Genomic DNA, 19,259 nt, shown 5'->3' with positions numbered 1-19,259 from the left:
CAAATATGGATCTCTTCCAGTCTGTTGGCCAGGTAGCTGTCTTCCAAGTCTCTTGGCATAACCAAGTGAGTGCCTCCAGCGGGTCATCCATTTGTTGAAACATCTCAATGGGTATTCCATCATTTCCTGGAGCCTTGTTCTTCACCAGTTCCCTCATTGTAGCTTCCCTCATTACCATTGGTTCTTGAACATATGCCACCTCCTGACATGGATGAAGATCAACCAGTTCTTTTTGGTACAATGACTGTGTATTCCTTCCATCTTTTGAGATTTCCTGCATCATTCAATATTTTGCCCATAGAATCTTTCAGTATTGCAATTTGAGGCTTAAATTTTTTACTCAGTTATTTTAGGTTGAGAAATGCCAAGCGTGTTCTTCCCTTTGGCTTTTCTAACTCCACATGTTTGCACGTTTCATTATAGTAATTGACATTGTCTGCTCAAGCTGCTCTTTGAAATCTTTTGTTCAGCTCTTTTATCTTGTCATTTCTTCCATTTGCTTTAGCTACTCTTCGCTCAAGGGCATGTTTCAGAGTCACTTGTGACATCTGTTTTGGTCTTTTCTTTCTTTCTTGTATTTTTAATGACCTTTTGCTTTCTTCATGGATGATATTTTTTATGTCATCCCACAGTTCTTCTGGTTTTCAGTCACTGGCTTTCAATACATCAAATCTATTCTTTAGATGGTCTCTAAATTCAGGAGGTATATATTCAAGATCATATATTGGCTCTTGTAGATTTGTTTTAATTGTCTTCAACTTCAAGTTGAACTCGCATATGAGCAGTTGATGGTCTGTTTCACAATGAGCTCCTGGCCTTGTTTTGGCTGAAGATATTGAACTTTCCCATTGCTTCTTGCCGCAGATGTAGTCAATTTGATTCCTGTGTACTCTGGTGAAGTTCACGTGTATAGCTGCCCTTTTTGTTGTTGAAAAAAGGTATTTGCAATGAATTAGTCACTGGACTTGCAAAATTCTATCATGCGATCTCCAGCATTATTTCTGTCACCAAGGGCACATTTTTCAACTACTGGTGATTATTCGTTTCTTTTGCATTCAAATCACCAGTGATAAGCAACACATCTTGACTGCATGTTCCGTCAATTTCAGACTGCGGAAGTCAATAAAAATCTTCAATTTACTCATCTTTAGCTTTGGTGGTTGGTGCATAGATTTGAATAATAGAAATATTAACTGGTCTTCCTTGTTGGTGTATGGATATTATTCTATCACTGACAGCATTGTACTTCAGGACAGATCTTGAAACATCTTTTGTGATGATGAATGCCACGCCATTCCTCTTCAATTTCTCATTCCCGGCATAGTAGATCATATGGTTATCTGATTCAAAATGGCCAGAACCGGTCCATTTCAGTTCACTAATGCCTAGGATATCGGTTTTACGCATTCCATTTCATTTTTTACAACTTCCAATTTTCTAGATTCATACTTTGTACATTCCATGTTCCAATTATTAATGGATGTTTGCATCTGTTTCTCCTCAATTTGAGGCATGCCATGTCAGCACAGTGCAGTCTTCCTGCACTGTGTCAGACAATGTTTCCAAGCTATTAATAAAGTTGCCCAGTAATGTATCAGACAGTGTTTCTCTGCTATTCATAAGGCTTTCCTTGGCCAATTTTTGAGAAGTGGATGGCCTCCTCCTTCCTAGTCTGTCTTAGTCTGTAAACTGCATTGAAACCTGTGCACCATGTACAACTCTGATGGCATCTGAAACACCAGTGGCACAGCCTCAAGCCTCACAGCAACATATAAGCCTCACAGGATGACAAATTGACAGACAAGTTTGTCTCCCTTAGCTGGTGGAAACCTCTGTACCCTCCTCTTACCTAATTTCTACCTGAAACCTGCCACTCTGTGGTCCCTGGACACTCCTGGTCCCTCCCTTTCCTGGCTCTAGGGGGCTTGGGGCCTAGCCTTGATTCCTACCTCTTTTTACCTGGATATTCTGCTGCTCCTGAGGGCCCCCTCATCAGGGATGGAGGACTACAATACAAAGTGTCCTTAGTAGATTAGCGAGATAATACAGTAGTAGCCAGAAGCTATTGTGTTAATAGTCCTTCATTCCTGATGAGCCTGCATCTAGCAGCACAATGACTCATGTGTGGAGTGTGTCATGCTTCTATTATCATTGATACCTTGCATCTGTTCAGTAACTTTTTGTTTGGTCCTTTCATGTCCCTATAATATATTGTGTCCAAATTACTCTTAGTTCTGAGATAATCTCTAAACTACCTATGTCTTATTAATCCTGAGTTACCACTACTTCCCAATATAAAAGCGTTCATGTTCTGTTCCCATCAGGTGCAAATATTCCCTCCATTTCCTGACTTCTGCTTTAGATGTGGTTTATGTGAGATTAAACTTCTTTTAACTAATTTAGCATGTGTAAGATGTTACTGCTTCGACCTGTCTGTCAGTTTGTCCTATTGTGGTGATTTGCATGTTTCTATGATGCTGGAGAAGGATGTCATGCTTGGTAGGGTGGAGGGTCGACGAAAGAGGGGGAGGCCTTCAACGAGATGGATTGACATGGTGGCTGCGATGATGGGCTCAAGTAGAGCAGGGATTGTGGGGCTGGTGCGGGATCGGGCAGTGTTTCGTTCTGCTGTGCATGGGGTCACTGTGAGTCGGAAACGACTCGACGGCACTTAACAACAACAGCAACAATGATGCTAGAAGCTATGCTGCCAGTATTTCAAATATTAGCACTGTCACCATGGTAGATAGGCTTCAGTGAAGCTTCCATATTAAAACAGACTAGGAAGAAAGGCCAGATAATTTACTTCTGAAAATCAGCCAAGGAAAACGCTATGTATCACCTCACAACATTGTCCCATAGGTGCTGGAAAATGGTGCAGAACTGGGTAACATTTCTTTTGTAATACAAAGGTCACCGTGAATTGGAGCTGACTACACTACTAACAAGAAGAAAAAACTTATTTTTCAACTCTAAGCTGTTTGTTATTTTGTTTTCTATCTCCCTCATGGCCACTGTTGGTGCTTTGCACATCATTTGGTTATATACATAAGGTATGTAATTTAATGTCATTTTATTAAATTAAGTTGAAATACTGTTACCTGCCTTTTCAAAATAATTTGCCACAATTTCTTTCTAAAAGATTACCAAATGAACACACACACAGTATTTGTATATTAGTAAGAGTATACCTCTTTAAAAAGTTAAAAAACACACCACATTGCAGTTAAATTTTATGACTCAGCAGGGAGAAAGATACTTTTAAAAGGAAGGCAGGAAGCAACTTGTATAAACTTTTAAATTATTTAGTCTTCAGTTTTAAATACCATCAGAAGATTTAACATGGCATCTATTTTTAATCTTTAAAATCTTCCCTTTTTCAACCAGGATCAACTTTTATATAGTCCCAACACACTACAAGGTAACAGCTCACTGTACTATTGACTTCTTTGAACATTTATACCATTTCTCATATCAACAGGAGTCTGCTTGGAATTCAGAAGCAATTTTTATGACCATACATGTTTTATACAATGTTGCACTTTTTTTTTTTCTTTCTATTCTGGGTTGTTGCTTTTTTTTTTTTTTTTTTTTTTTTAAAGGAAGTGGGCAAGAGAACTTATCTTACAGAAAAATGAACATTTTCCTCTGGAGGAACTCAACTATAGGGAACAAGTTTCCCTGGTGATATGAGAGAAAGGAAAGATCACTTTTTGCAATTTACCATGGAGTGAATACTGATATATATTAAAAATAATAGCAACAACAAAGACTATTGGGTTATAGAAACTTCTTGAAGAAAAACAGGAGAACAATCTTAGTGATTTGGGGTGTTGTAAAGAGTCTTATATCTGACTAATCCAAAAAACACAAGCTATAAAAGAAAAAAAAAATTCTTCATAGCACATGGTTAACAGAATGAAAAGACATGTCAAAGATTAGGAAAATATACTTGCAAAACAGGTATCAAAGAAAGGGCTTGTACCTAGACTATATGTAGAATTTTTATAACTCAGTAATAAAAAGACAAGCAACCCCCAAAATATGGAATGGAAATTTGAACAGACATTTCACCAAAGAGCATATGTAGATAGAAAATAAACACATGAAAAGATGCTCAATGCTGTTGGTCATTGATGAAATGCATATTTAGACACCAGTGTGACACTACTATACCCTTAGAAAAACTAAGGTTAAATTAAAAATAAATAAATAAATAAATACCTGGCAATACAAAGTGTTATCAAGTATGTGCAGTGACTGGAAGTTTCATACATCACTAGGAATATGCAAAGTGGTATGCCTGCTTTTGAAAATGGAGGATTTCTGAAAAAATGTAAATGTATATAAACTTACTAAATAACCCTACCATTGTACTCCATTGTATTTACCCAAGAGTATATAAAGAAGGGGAGCTCTGGTAGCATAGTGGCTAAGGCACTTGACTACTAACCAGACAGCTGGCGGTTCAAACCCACTAGCCACTCCTCGGAAGGAAGGTTGGGCAATCCTACTTCCGTAGTGATACTGCCTCGGAAACCCAAGGAGGGGTCGCTATGAGTCAGGTCTGACTCGACGGCACATAACAACAACAACAACAACATATAAAGAAGGCATGTGTACCCGTAATGATTTATATGTGAATGTTCATGACAGCTTTATTTGTAACACCCCAAAACTGGAAACAACACTAATGCCTAGCCATTGTTGTATGGATAAACAAACTGTGGTTATTCCATACAGTAAAAAAGTATTAGGCTGTACAACAATGGCCACAATGTGAATAAATCTCAACATGATTATGTTGAGTGAAAAAAGCCAGACTAGAATAGAATACCTATTGCCTGATTCCATTTATATAAAATTACAGTAGAAGCAAGCTAATCCCTAGGTATAGATAGGTAGATGGATAGATAGATAGATAGATAAGTAGCTGGCTTTGGGCTGACTCTAACTCATGACTGCCCCTCATACAACAGAACAAAATATTTCCTGGTCCCGTACCATCTTCAAAATTGCCAGCATGTTTGAGTCCAGTGTTGTGGCTATTATGCCTGTCCATCTTGCCAAGGGTTTCCCTCATCCATATTGGCACTTAACTTTAATAAACATGATGCCCTTCTGAAACCATTGATTCCTCCTGATGATGTGACTAAAGCAAGCAGGACAGTCAGTATTCTGTTGTGATCCATAGGCTTTTATTGGCTAGTTTTCAGAACTAGATCACCATGCCTGTCTTCCTAGTCTATCATAGTCTAGAAGCTCCCCTGAAACCTGTCTACCATGGGTGACACTGCTGGTGTTTGAAATACTGGTGCCTTCCAGAATGATAGCAACATGCAAGCCACCACTGCAGCACGGACTGACAGATGGGTGGAGGAGTTAATCTACAATTCATGTCAGTGGTTGTCCAGGGAGAAGGATATGATTGGAAAGGTATGGGGCAAAGAGAGACAGAGAGATAGAGAGACAGAGAGAGATTATAAAGGGACACAAGGAAACTGTTGGGTCTGATGGATGTGCTCATCATCCTTATTATAGAGTTGGTTTACAATGTGGACATATATTAAAAATTATCAAATTATTGTTCAGTCTATGACACTTGACCTTTTAAAAAGGTTGAATCTTTTTTTTTTTTTTTTAAGTAACATAAATGAAGGTAATCGAAATGAGTGCTTTGTACATTTTCCTTTGTAAACTTATGGCAAACTTAAAACCTGGCACATTCGCTCTTAAGAACTCTTGAAAACTTGTGATGTTTCTCTGAGTCCCCATCTGTTTTCCACAAAGCTGCAACGATTGAAGTCAGTGTGTTATTTTAAACCAGAACTCAGAGTTTCCAGACTTCTTACCCCTTTTAAGTTGTTATTATCTCGTTACCTCCTATTTGTGGCACTAATGACAACTGCCACAGGAACTCTGGTGGTATAGTGGATAAGGCATTTGGCTGCTAACCAGACATTGGTGGTTCGAACCCATCAGTCACTCCACAGGATAAAGGTGAGAAAGTCTGCTTACATAAAGCTACAAAGCTTTCAAAACTTGATGCATCAGTTCTAGTGTGTTCTTAAGTGTTATGATGAGTTGCAATGACTTGATGGTAGTAGGTTTTTTTTTTTGTTTTTTTTTTTTTTAATGACAACTTTCCAGGTCAGAGACAAGGCAGTCAGTCTAGTGTGACTGTCAGTTTGCCATAAACTTCTGAGCAAGGGACAAACTCTCCTGACACCCACTTCTGTGAGCAACAGTGTCTTATACACTGATGACACTGTGGGGACCCTGCGAGGGTAGTAGAGATGCACCTATGAAAGAGTACACATTATGGCAATGTTTTGAGGATTTATGAGATAATAAAAATTGAGGACATTTCAAAGACCACCTAAAAATTGGACCCGAAACCTCTACTCTACTTGCTGCCCCCAGCTTAATTTTCAAAGTTGTTTGGAAGCTTCTGTGAGGAGTGCATTCTCTGTCTCTATCTATTCTTGGAATGACATCAACACTAGAACATCTGTATATCTTTCCATTTTAGGAACAGTATCACTTTTTTAATTAAAATGCAAAACACATTGGAAAGCACCACATGAAAGGAAGTGGTTGTGTTTTATTTATGTATAAGGTACTTTTCTTCTAAATTGCTTTAATACAATACTTTGTAGAAGAAAGTTGGAATTTATTTTGAGAAGTAATATACTTCTTAAATAAAACATATTGACCTTAGAATTAAATTGATATATTTCTTAACTGCTCTAAGGAGTCACAGTTATTGTTTCTTCATCTATAACTTAGCTGATATGTATTCTTATTTTTTTCTGTTTGTGATAAGTACATGGGCAATACTCCCTTTATAATGGCATTTCACTATGTAGGTTTATTTAGAATATTAAAATAGCATTTCATCACTTGATCACTCATTAGATGAGAAATAAGAGGCTATTAAAACACTTTTAAGCACTATAACTACTGAGATGTTACACCTTTATTTGATGACCTTCACTGGTTCTTATGGTATGTAATAATAACTATACTTAAATTAATTTAGAAATCAAGATATATTTTTATGTAGCATTTATCTGAAACTACCAGGTAAAGGATACTCAGTCTAATAAAAGGTGGAACAGAAGAAACCAACTGACAAATACTTATTTCTGTTCCCACTACATACTAAGGAATCCTTGTATGATGCAAACGGTGAAGGGTTGTGCTACTGACTCAGTCTCACACAGAGGTGCCTCGAAAAGCTCATCAAAGATGAAATAGAGGCATATGTAGGGACCCTAATTTACAGCATAAACAGACTATCAGGCATAACCCAGAATGCACAGGAGGTGGAAGAGAAACTAGATGATGCGGACCTTTTAAAAATTAAATTCTTATGCACATCAAAAGACTTCTCCAAAAGGGTAAAAAGAGAACCTACAGCTTGGGAAAAAATATTTTGGTGACATAGTGCCTAAGGCATTTGACTGCTAACCAGAAGGCTGGTGGTTCAAACCCATCAGCCACTCCTCAAAGGAAGATTAGGCAATCTACTTTCATAGTGATACCACCTTGGAAATCCAAGTAGGGGTCACTGTGAATCATATCCGACTCAATGACAGTTAGTTTGGTTTGGTTTTGGATGACATATCTGACAAAGGACTTATCTCTAAAATTTATAGAAAACTTCAGCACCTCAATGCCAAAAAGACAATCTAATTCAAAAATGGGCAAGAGACATGAACAGACACTTCACTAAAGATGATATGTTGGCAGCCAACAAAAACATGAGGAATTGCTTAGGATCATTAGCCATTAGAGAGGTGCAAATTAAAACAACAATGAGATATCATCTCACCCCAGCGATAATAGCAAAGTTCAACAAGACAGAAAATAACACATGCTAATGAGGTTGCAGAGAGATTGAAACCTCATATATACTGCTGGTGGGACTGTAAAATGGTACAACATTGTGGAAAATGGTATGGAATTTCCTTAAAAAACTGAAAAGAGAAATACCCTTTGAACCAGCAATTCCATTACTAGGAATATATCCTACAGAGGTAGAAGACAGGACACGAACAGACACATACACACCCTTGTTCACTGCAGCACAATTCACTATAGCAAAGAGATGGAAACAATCTAAATGCCCTTCAACAAATGAATGGATAACCAAACTGTAGAACATTCACAAAATGGAATACTATGCTGCAATAAAGAACAATGAAGAATATGCCAGTCATCTCATAATGTGGATGAATCTGGAGGACATTATGCTGAGTAAAATAAGTCAGTCATGGAAGGATGACTATTGTATGAGCCCATTACTGTAGAAAGTCAAGGAAGAGTTTGCTTAGGGAAGGGAACTCACTATGTAGGTTACCAAGGATTGGAGGGAAGGAGCAGGGAAAATTTCAGACTTGTTGGGGGCCACACGGTGAGTTGGGTAAGGGGAAGGATGGTATGGAAAGAGTCTGTGACCAGCATAACATTGGGGAAAGGGAGGGCACCAAATTGTGCACATAAGATATTGATGACAGCAGCTAATACCAGTATATGCACAACACTGCATTACCACTACACCAAACAGCAGGCTACAGATAAATGCATAGACAACTGAGGAGATTAGATAGGGATCAAAGAACAGGAATATACCCTAGACCAATGATAGATTTAACTGAGGATAATCTTACACAGACACTAGTGACACAAAATAACCACAATCATTATGGAAGCAGCAGAAGACAGACTTGGAATAATCCCTCAGAGAGAGCCAAACACTTTGGAAGAGAGAACCACTGGGTCTGCTGACTGAGGACCATAGTATTGGGGGCACCAGGCTCAATTGGCACAACGTAATACACAAAATCTTGTTCCACAACCTACTTTGGTGAGTAGCAACTGGGATCTTAAAAGCTTTCAAGCAGCCATCTAAGATGCAGCTCATGGTCTCCTCTCATCTGAAGCGAAGAAGAGTAGAGAAAACCAAGGGCATTTGGAAACAATCAGCCCTAGGATATGATGGACCTTGAGACCAGAAGAACTAGGTGGTGCCTGGCTACCAACACCAACCACTCAGGAAGGAGTCAAAACTGGAGATCCTGGATAGAGTGGGAGGAAAAACGTGAAACAAAATTCAAAAACACGATAATGACCTGAATTCCTTGTTGGATGGACTTTGGAAGGACCCCCAAAACTGTGGCTCTGTGATACACTTTGAGCCTGGGATAGGACTCATTCCCCAGGATTGGCTCTTACCCTAACAATAGAAAGACTACCATGCATAACACTCAATCCAGGGTGATGCACCCACCCACACTACAAAGATACACCTCTTGGAGCAGCAGCTGGCCATGGGGCACTAAAGGGGCAGCATTCACATGGAAGGAAAGTTAGTGCATAACTAAGAAGGGCACAGGGATGGGGAGGTCATAGGGAAGGGAGAGAAGGAGAGTGGGTTAGGGTTGGGGATGGTAATCAGGAGTTAAACCAAATGTACATGAACTGTTGAATATAATACAAATTCTGCCCTGTAAATTTGCATCTGCCAATGCACAATAAAAAAAACAACAGCAAAGAAAGGTCTGGAGATCTGCTTCCTAAAAATCACAGCCATGAAAACCTATGGAGCACAGTTCTACTGTGCAACACACAGGGTCACTATGAGTCTGAAGTGATATCATTGACAACTCATTTTTTGGTTCTATGTACCCAGCAGTTTGGAATATGTTCCCTCTCTTCCAGAAACTTATGATTGAGTTGAGATGCTAAGAAACCTTTTAAACTTCAGCTCTTTCTCCTTATACTTATGAAAGGTCTGCCAAGGTGTTTTGGGCCTTAAAAAATTCAAAGCCCAAATAATCCTAAAGGATTCTTACTAATGTAAATGCTGTTAGGAAGACGACTATAGCTGTTTGTGCCAGGATTAAGTTAAATCCAATTGTGTTTTTAATTAGAAATCATACTCATGCTGCTACATTCTAAAGCAGTCAGCCCAGGTTTTAAGATTCTGATTGACACTGAATTCCCATACGTAGTATTCAGATCAGGCTTGCCAAGTTTCTCTTAGCCAGCTTATATCAGTGCAAGTACTATATTTTTATGCAAGTAACACAGATGATATGTTTTTGCCAACCAAGCAACCCTAGTGCAGTATGCTACATGTCATATGGGTGGGCATGTTGGATACATAGGTGCACACTATTTGCAAAAAATTATGGTAATGCTTGTCTAGCAATAGAGTTTGGCTCTTAGTTTTAAAAGTGAGATAAAGTTTGTTTTACGAAGTGTGAACTTTGTGTGTGATGGAAATTGGGGTGTGGGGGGGGCGATAGAGTCTGTTGCCTTTCTGTGCTTCATTTTTGTCAGCTGTCAAATGAGGCTCAAAATGGTACCTGACTTTAATGAATTTAAGTGGCTATCACAGTGCCCAGTCAGGAGTAGGAATTCAGTAAGTGTTACTCTGTTTAAGGGAAAATGGTGGTTTAGTGGTAGAACTTGCGCATTTTATGTGGGAGACTGGCTGTGACTCCTGGCCAGTGCATCTCATGCACATGCGTGGCCACCCATCTGCCAGTGAAACCTTGTATGCCGCTATGATGCTGAACAGGTTTCAGCAGAGCTTCCAGATTAAGACAAATTAGGAAGAAAGACTTCTTTCTGGCAACCTATCACGGGGCTGGGGCAAGATTGGGAAGTGTTTTGTTCTATTGTGGATGGGGTCAGCTTGAGTTGGGGACTGACTTAACAGCAACTAACCATGTCAACATTCTTACTTATTTATTTTTTTAATTTTACTACAAAAAGACAGCTTATATGATAAAGTTTATAAGATAAATTTTGTCCTAATATACTTAAGTTAAAATTCTTATTGTAGGTTAATGTTTCCCAAATCATTAATTTGCTGGATCAACTAATGTTTTAAGTAAAAAAATAAAAAATAGATTCCTATGTCCAAATGAGGGGCTCTGGTAGCATAGTGCTTAAGGCACTTTCCTGCTGACCAGAATGCTGGCCGTTCAAACCCACCAGCAACTCCTTGGAAGGAAGATCGGGCAATCTACTTCCGTAGTGATACTGCCTTGGAAACCCAAGGAGGGGTCCCTGTGAGTCAGGTCCGACTCGACGACACAAAAGAACTACATGTCCAAATATATTTCTGTGCCTGGTCCTGCACCAGGCAGTGTTTCGTTCTGTTGTACATGAGGTCACTGTGAGTTGGAACTGACTCAACAACACCTAAAAACAACAATATGCCCAAATAAGTTTGGGAAACAAACCCCTGATGAAGCAGAATAATGTTAATAGCTTTTTCTTTGCTGGAAGACTTCTCAGAGCCAATAATATGCTAACATGTATTATGATTCTACAAAAGAGTTATAGTATGCACAATCTATATACTTTTCATTCTAAACATTAAATGCCTTATTGGGCATAAACTTCAAAGTTCCAACTTGTGCTGTGGCATTTATTTAATTATATGTATATAAAACAGCAACATATAGTCCTAGAACTGTAAAATGCTCATTTTGCATACTGGAGTGATTTCTTTCTTCATGTAGCCAGATTCTTCACGCTTAAAGCCTGCAAAGTGAGTGCTAATGCTCAGTGCTTTGCAAATTAGATGTTCTTGGTTGTATCACCAACAGTGGAAAAATGGTGCTGATTGAAAATATTCTTGACTCTTTCTGCTTCAAATATTATTCCCTCCAAATTTTCTCCTGAAAGATGTGTGATTGGAATCGTTGAGGAAGCGTAGAATATCTTTTTTACTTAACTATAAATGTTCTTCCATGGAAACAATAATCTTTCAGCCTTCTAAAGTAACTAATCATATATGGTACTGGTTTTGAAGGATGGTATTTTTAAAATAAAATCTAGAAACTAAAGGTACTCTTCCTTTTCTGACTTACTACATTTCATGATATTATGTATACAAATTATAATGCAAATAAAGTAATTATATAGGTTTTCTTAATTTTCCAAAGATTTTTCATCTTTTTTTTTTTTTTTTAATGTGATTCTTACTATAAAAGAGTAGCTATTTTAATCAAGTGATAGATGAAAACAACCAAGGCACACAAATATTGATTGGCTTGCCTCCACTCTCAAAGTCATGACATATTTTGATTTAATTTTACATCCTTGCATCTTTTGTTGTCCTTTTTAGTCAGAAAGACAAGGGAATATTATCTCATCATTTTTATTTCTGGGTTGGATGAGTTTTAGTGTGACACGAGAATATTTGTATACTGAGTAAGTGACTGGACCACAGGAAGTCTGAGAGAACCCTAGCTATCCAGGATCTAAGAGTTCTTTCTGAAGTTAGCCACACCTCAGTCTAAAAGTCAGCCCTGTTGCTGAATGTACATGTGACCTGGGCAAATAACAACCTCTGAGTTTCAATTTTCTTATATTTAAAATGGAAATATGCTCATATCTACTGCCTGGAATAGTTCTGAGGATTTAATGAGGATATGAATAGAAAATGCTTATCACACCGTATGACACATGGAAATCCCTGTAAATGCCTGATACTGCTAAAGTGTTCACAGGATACCATGGCTTAAAAAATGTTTAAAAAGATTATTCTTTAAATTAGGATTGTCATACAGTCACTGGTATTCTGACTTAACTATCTAATGGATGTAGTTTCCCTTGGAGATAGGAATGGTGGTATGTGCATGAATCTTGAATTTTGCTACTTAATAGGCTATTTGAAAATTCACTTTGATACTTTCACACGTATCTCCCTTGGTGTCTGTCCCAGAACACTGCCAAAATCTATCAGAGATATCCAGGTGTTAAATACACGTGTGTGTGTGCACACATGCACACACACTCACACTTTCAAGGGACCATCTTAGATGGGGGATAAAGAGGTGTTATTATTTGTATTGCCATTATGTGGGAGGTTACACCTACGCAGTTTTACTAGTATCTCTGACCTCAGTGACTCCACAGAGTTGAACTCGAGCCAGTAAACCTGCATTTGCATTTTATTTTCACCAGCAAAGTCTTGGAAGTGTTATTTCAGTTTCTGCTGGTAAAAATCCAGCCTGTACATTTCCTCTATGCGTAAGGACATAGATTTGTTAGTCTTGTCAGAACTAGACCTATCCTTTTGCCCTTTTTATTTCAAAATTTTACTTGCATTTGACTCCTGGGTCAGCAGAAAATATTCTTCCTTCTTAGAAGCAAAATGATTACCCAAGTTCTTTCTTGCACAAGTTAGTATTGTGAAAGTCTGAAAATATAACATCAAAGACGTTTATGGCAAAAAGAGGCTTTGGAGACCATGTGATCGAATGCCTTTATTTTGTTGTTGTTGTTGTTATGTGCTGTCAAGTTGGACCCGACTCATAGCGACCTCTCTTTGGGTTTCCGAGGCAGTATCACTACGGAAGTAGATCGCCCCATCTTCCTTCCGAGGAGTGGCTGGTGGGTTTGAACCTCCAGCTTTCTGGTTAGCAGTCAAGTGCCTTAGCCACTATTCTACCAGAGCTCCCATTTTATTTGCCTTTATTTTAGAGATGGGGAAATTGAGCCTCAGAGAGGGGCAGAGGAATTCTTGAGTGATAACCAGACTAGACCCCAGGTGTCCTAACTTTCAATCTACAATTGTTTCCACAAATAACCTGCTTCCTGCTATAGTCAATACCAATTCAAAAAGTTGAGAACTAAAAGGGATCATTAGCTAACCACTTACTTGATATGTGGAGAAATTAAGGCTCAGAGAGTTTCAGCAAAATCCTACAGAGTAGTTAGTGGCAGAACAGGGATTAGAATTCAGTTTTCTAGGCTCCACATCCAGTGCTTTCTCCAACCACGTTGTTAATGCAAACATGCCCATAAAGGGAATTCACTCTCACTAATAGTTTTGGAGTTCTATTATTGCCCTATTCTCTGTGGCTTCTTCCTTTTGTATCTATGATATAAGCCATCCTGCACACAACTTAACACTTCTGTTATGACCCAGGTGACACCTAAAAGATGATGAATCCTTTGCCGAGGTGATTCATAGCTCTTGTGTGAGACATGGAAGCTTGTTGCAAGAGTCTGCTTTCGTTTACTTTCCAGTGACTTGTTTGTCTTTCTGTGTGTCTGGAAGAGTCAACAGTAATCACTCCTCTGATGTATGATCTGATTAGTGGTGCTGGGGCTGCTGCTCTCCTTAGAAGCAATAAATCCAACACAGAGTCTGCCCCATTCTCTGCTGTGTTGCCTGGGAGCCTTCCAATTTAACCTTCTGCAGTAAATTTGGCTCATCGTCAAGCTTTCAGCTACTATAGAAACTATTTGTACCATCACTTAAGGACCTTTCTTAAGAAAAATTACTTAGAGATGCTGTAATTTTATACTATATGCCTTATGTCCATGTAAGGATGTTCAGGATGAAATAGTCAAAGATACATCAAGACTTTTCTTAATCCTGTCTCATTCTGCCCTCTCCCTTCTGTGAACTCTTGTTGGTTGTTGTTGTTATGTGCCATCAAGTCGGACCCTCTTAATACCCTTAAACAACAACAACAAACAAACACAAAACTAGTTGCCGTTGAGTTGATTTTGAGTCATGGCGAGCCCATGTGTGTCAGAATAGGACCGTGCTCCATAGGCTTTTCAGTGACTGAGTTTTCAGAAGTAGATGTCCCTTTCTTCCAAGCTAAATCTGCATCCGGGTGGACTCAAGCCACTAACTCTTCAGTTAGCGGAAGTATGTTAGCCATTTGTACCACCCAAAGATTCCTTTAGAGTAAGTGTAATTATCTCTGGCATCTAGTTAGGTAGGTATTAAGGGTTTAAGGGTACAAAGCATTCACACAATTCTATAAAAACTCTGATTGGAGTTTAACACTCAGCTTAGCCACTTATTAACTGTGTGTCCTTGGGATAATTACTTTAAGCTTTGAGAAGCCTCAGTTTCTTAATCTGTAAAACGGGATTAGTAATAGTGTCTAACCTTGTGAGGACTTGTGATAATTAAATGAAATAATGTATATGAGAATTTAACACAGTATCTGATACATAATGAATGGTCAATAAATAGGTGCACGGTGATAATTATGCTGACAGTGATGATGGCAATACTGATGACTGTGGCCTTGAGATGTTCTGAGTATTTTTTCCTGTAACTTTTGTCAGAGGAAGAGTAATATCTTATGCTTTGTTTCTATTCTTTTCCTTACCAGAAAATTTAGCTTAAATGCATATCAGAAATGAAAGTGTATGTACTTAGTTAATAAACATGAATTGCTGTTCAAAAGTGTAAGATGAAATGCTGTTTGGCTCAGAGATAATTGTACACTATTTTGATGGATAGAATATGCTAACTTTTTGTCATCCATTGCAGTTAATGATTGCTTCTGTGATAGACATTGTACTAGGTGCTGAGAATACAGGGATAAAGAGTTCCTGCCCTCAGGATGTTCACAGCCAGTATGGCCAAGCAGATGTTAATGTAATATTATATTTGTTGAGATGGAAGCAAGTGCATAAAAAAATCAGGTGTTAAATAGAAAACCCAGAGACATGAGCTGGTGGTGGCACAGTTGATGGTTGGAGAGACTATCTGAAAACATAAAAGATTATTGAGTTACTAGGTACAGCATTATGTCAGTTATAATCAAAGCAAAAAATGATAATGGTAATAGGATATATCCTTTTGTGTGTTCTTGCCAAAATGGACACAATGGTTATTTTTTTGTACTTTGAATTCTATGTAGCCAATAATCTTGTATATTGAATGCCAGCTCTGGTCTTTGACAGCATTAACAACCACTCTCCAAAAAGAAAACTTGAAAGTACGTTGTCTTTACTGTAAGCAAGTTCAGAGGAATTTGACTTTCTATGTTACTTTCAAAAAAAAAAAAAAAGATCAAATGATGATTAGCCTTTCATAATCAATGATCTTTCTATCACATATCCATATCAAATAACATCATAAATCTCCAAACTACTAATTCGAAATAAGACTGGAGAGATGAGCTAGGGTTGCAGAAAGAGAAGGGGGCTTGATTGCATTAATTTGGGAAACTTTCCTCTGCCTAAGTTTCACCCTCTACAAGTGGAGTCCATAATGTCATACCACATCCCTGATTAAATAACCTAGGCTTCTAGGCACACTCAGAAGATTAAAAAGTGTAAATAACTGTTTCATCATTATTTTTACCCTCAAATTTATTATATATAGAGAAAGTGCTCACATCTGCCTTATCTTGGGCTTCTGCAGAGTGAAGTTTCCAGCAATATTTGCATTTATATTAGTTAAGACTGTTAAGGTTATGAGGAACAGATACTGATTCTAACTAATTTAATCCAAAAATAGGTAATTTATTGTGAAAAATACAGGAGTATCTCATGAAATTTAGAAGCAGTAAGTACAGCTAGGCCTTAGAAGGGACAGGAATGAGGACCTGAGAGCTCACTTGCATGTGCTCCTTGCCCCTGTCTTTCTATGGTTAGAGGAGGCTTCCCAAAATGGCATCTCCCACTCCCAACTCATATCAAGTCAAACCAACCAGAGACTGCAAATTCCCAAGTGAGAGAATCTGATCACACCATCTTGGGCAATATATCCATCCATGGTCAGTCAGTTAGAACCAGAGTAATGCATTCACTTGGTACAAACTTGACTCTAGAGGATGTGTGTGTTTGTGTGTGTGTTTGTCTGTCTGTCCATCCATCTTTGGAAGGGATGAGTCAGACATGGGCTGGGCATAGAAGTTGTCTGTCTACCTTAGAGGAATATTCCAGATATCAGGAGTAGTTACAAAAGGATGTAACTGTATTAAAGACTGAAGGAAAATGCTGGGACATTAAAGAATAGAGATAAGTAGAGGGCGGGGAGGGATTAATCAGGCAGGCTTCTAGGACTAGCAGCTGAGATTCCTACTCATCAGCAGCCTTGTATGAGTGCTCTGTCAGAGAGGATGCCCAGGGGCAAAATCACTCAGTAAAAGGGCTCCTTGATTCTTGATGTGCTTTGCAGGAGAAGCTGCTAAGTGAGTTCTGTCATTCAGACCCAGATAGGGTATGCAGACTGCAGAATTCCCAGAAGCCCCTGGTGAAGCCCTTGGCAGGGAAACCACATACATCCTTTCCTTGCCTTCTGAAATCTCCTGGTTGGCATCCCCAGCAGGAAGATTCCTGGTGTCTTTTTTATTTCATTGACATGGCACTGCTCAAGGAAGAATACTAGGGCTCTAACACGTATCTCACCATAGACATTGAGAATATAAACATCTGAGGCATGGAATAATACAGGTACATCTCCCCTTCACACACAAATCTCTTCCAGGGAACTTTTCTTTCTGCCTTGCACAGTAATTTTTGAGACACTTCTGATCTGATTAATCTTCTGTTAGCAATAGCTCTTCTTGCTTTGCTATCTCAGGTTCTCTGTTGCTTTATCTCTCTTTGGAAAATAAAAATGATTTATGAACATACTAGCATTTCTAATTGCTGCTACACTTCTCCACTTAAGTGTCTTTGAGCATGCTAAGGATCTCCTGGGTGGTGCACATTTTGAATATACACAGTAGCTCACTGAAAGGTTGGAGGTTCAAGTCCACCCAGAAATGCTTTGGGAGTAATGCCTGGGAGTCTACTTCTAAAAGATCAGCCATTGAAAACCCCGTGGATTCCACTATGATGCGTATGGTATTGGTATGAGTCGAAATCCACTTGTCACAACTGATGTGACATGTTAAAGTAGCTAATGACACCTCTCTCTCTCACAGTTCCTTCACACTGCCACAGAACTTCTCTTGCTTTCTGTGATAGTTAAGAGGCAAGCTCTAGGTCAACATGTCTTCGTTCTTTTACTTGTTACCTGTGTGACCCAAGTTACTTAAGTTCTCTGTGCCTCAGTTTTAACTTCTGTAAACAGGGTAATAATAGTATCTGGAATTCTTACAAAGAGTAAAGGGAATCATATATATGATCTTCCTACATCACTGCCTGGCACACTGCAAAGTCTGAATCAATGCTAACTATTACAGTATTTCCTGTCCTTGGATAATGACATCACCATTTACCAGACTTTCAAGCTAGACAGACAGTTGTATCTGAATCCTTTGTTTGCTTTCTTTTCATAAGTATCACTGTAATATTACTCGTAATGATGATTAATAATATCAACTAACATTTGTTGAGTATTCACTACGTGCTGCTCATTTTTGATTTATACTTTATATGCATTAAAACAAACTTAAATTCCTACAATAAAGTGATCTCTGTTTTAAAGATGAGGAAACTGCAACTAAGAAAAATGAAATAACTTCTCCAAAGTTGCAGAGTTAGCGAGTGGCAGACACAATTTATACTTAAGTTTGTCTGACTCCAAAGGTAGATAGTGCCCATGGTTAATATGCTTGACCACATGAGATTCTATCAAGTTCAGTTTGTTTTATGTCTAGAATCAGTGTTATCTCCATCTTAGTTTCTACAGATAGTTCTCCTGGCCTTTAGGCATTCTTGTATCCGGTTTCCCTGGCTCCAGCTTCTCCTTACTCAGGCCATCCTCCAGTCACCTATCAGCACTAAAACATTGCAGGATTTCAGTGGTTCTGCATTGCCAACATTTCTTGATCTTTCATAACTAATCTTTTAAACTTCTACCCTGTCCTCTCATCTTTCTATGCTGCCACTGATTCTTCTAAAGTCCACACCCTTCTTCACTCTATGCCTTTGCAGAAATGATTAGGTCTACCTTTATTGGCTTCCCTCCACTATCCTCAGCTGGTTAATGTGCTTGTCCTCGCAGACCCTCTTTCAAATTATCTTCTGTCTTTTCCAACTTCTCTTATTGCATAGTGACTGCTTTTTATTCCTCTTGTCAAAATATTTCCTTTATGAATTTATATTTCATTTCTCATTGTACATTATTATTTACTGTTTTCCCATATCTATCTCCATCACTGGCTGCATTCTTAAGGGCAAGGAGCATGTCTTAGTCTCCTGGATTTTACTTCTTGTCAGTTGCTGTTGAGTCATCTCGTTCTCATGCCAATCCCATGCACAGAAGAACAAAGTGTTGCCCAGTCCTCAGTCATCTTCAGGGTCATTGGTATGCTCACGTCCATGGTTGCAGCCTGTACTAGTTGGAGTTGTGTGTCAGCTTGGCTGGATCATGATTCTGAGTGGTTTAAGCATCTGTGGTGTGGTTGTTCCCATGATGAGATCTGATGTAAGATAGTCACCTTTATGGTAAGATAAGGAGCTCTGGTAGCGTAGTGCCTGAGACACTTGACTGCTAACCAGAAGGCTGGAGGTTCAAA

This window comes from Orycteropus afer, unplaced genomic scaffold (assembly GCF_000298275.1).
Source record: "Orycteropus afer afer isolate SDZICR_OR568_19922 unplaced genomic scaffold, OryAfe1.0 scaffold00160, whole genome shotgun sequence".
NCBI lineage: Eukaryota > Metazoa > Chordata > Mammalia > Tubulidentata > Orycteropodidae > Orycteropus > Orycteropus afer.
Note: the sequence above shows the minus strand (reverse complement) of the source record.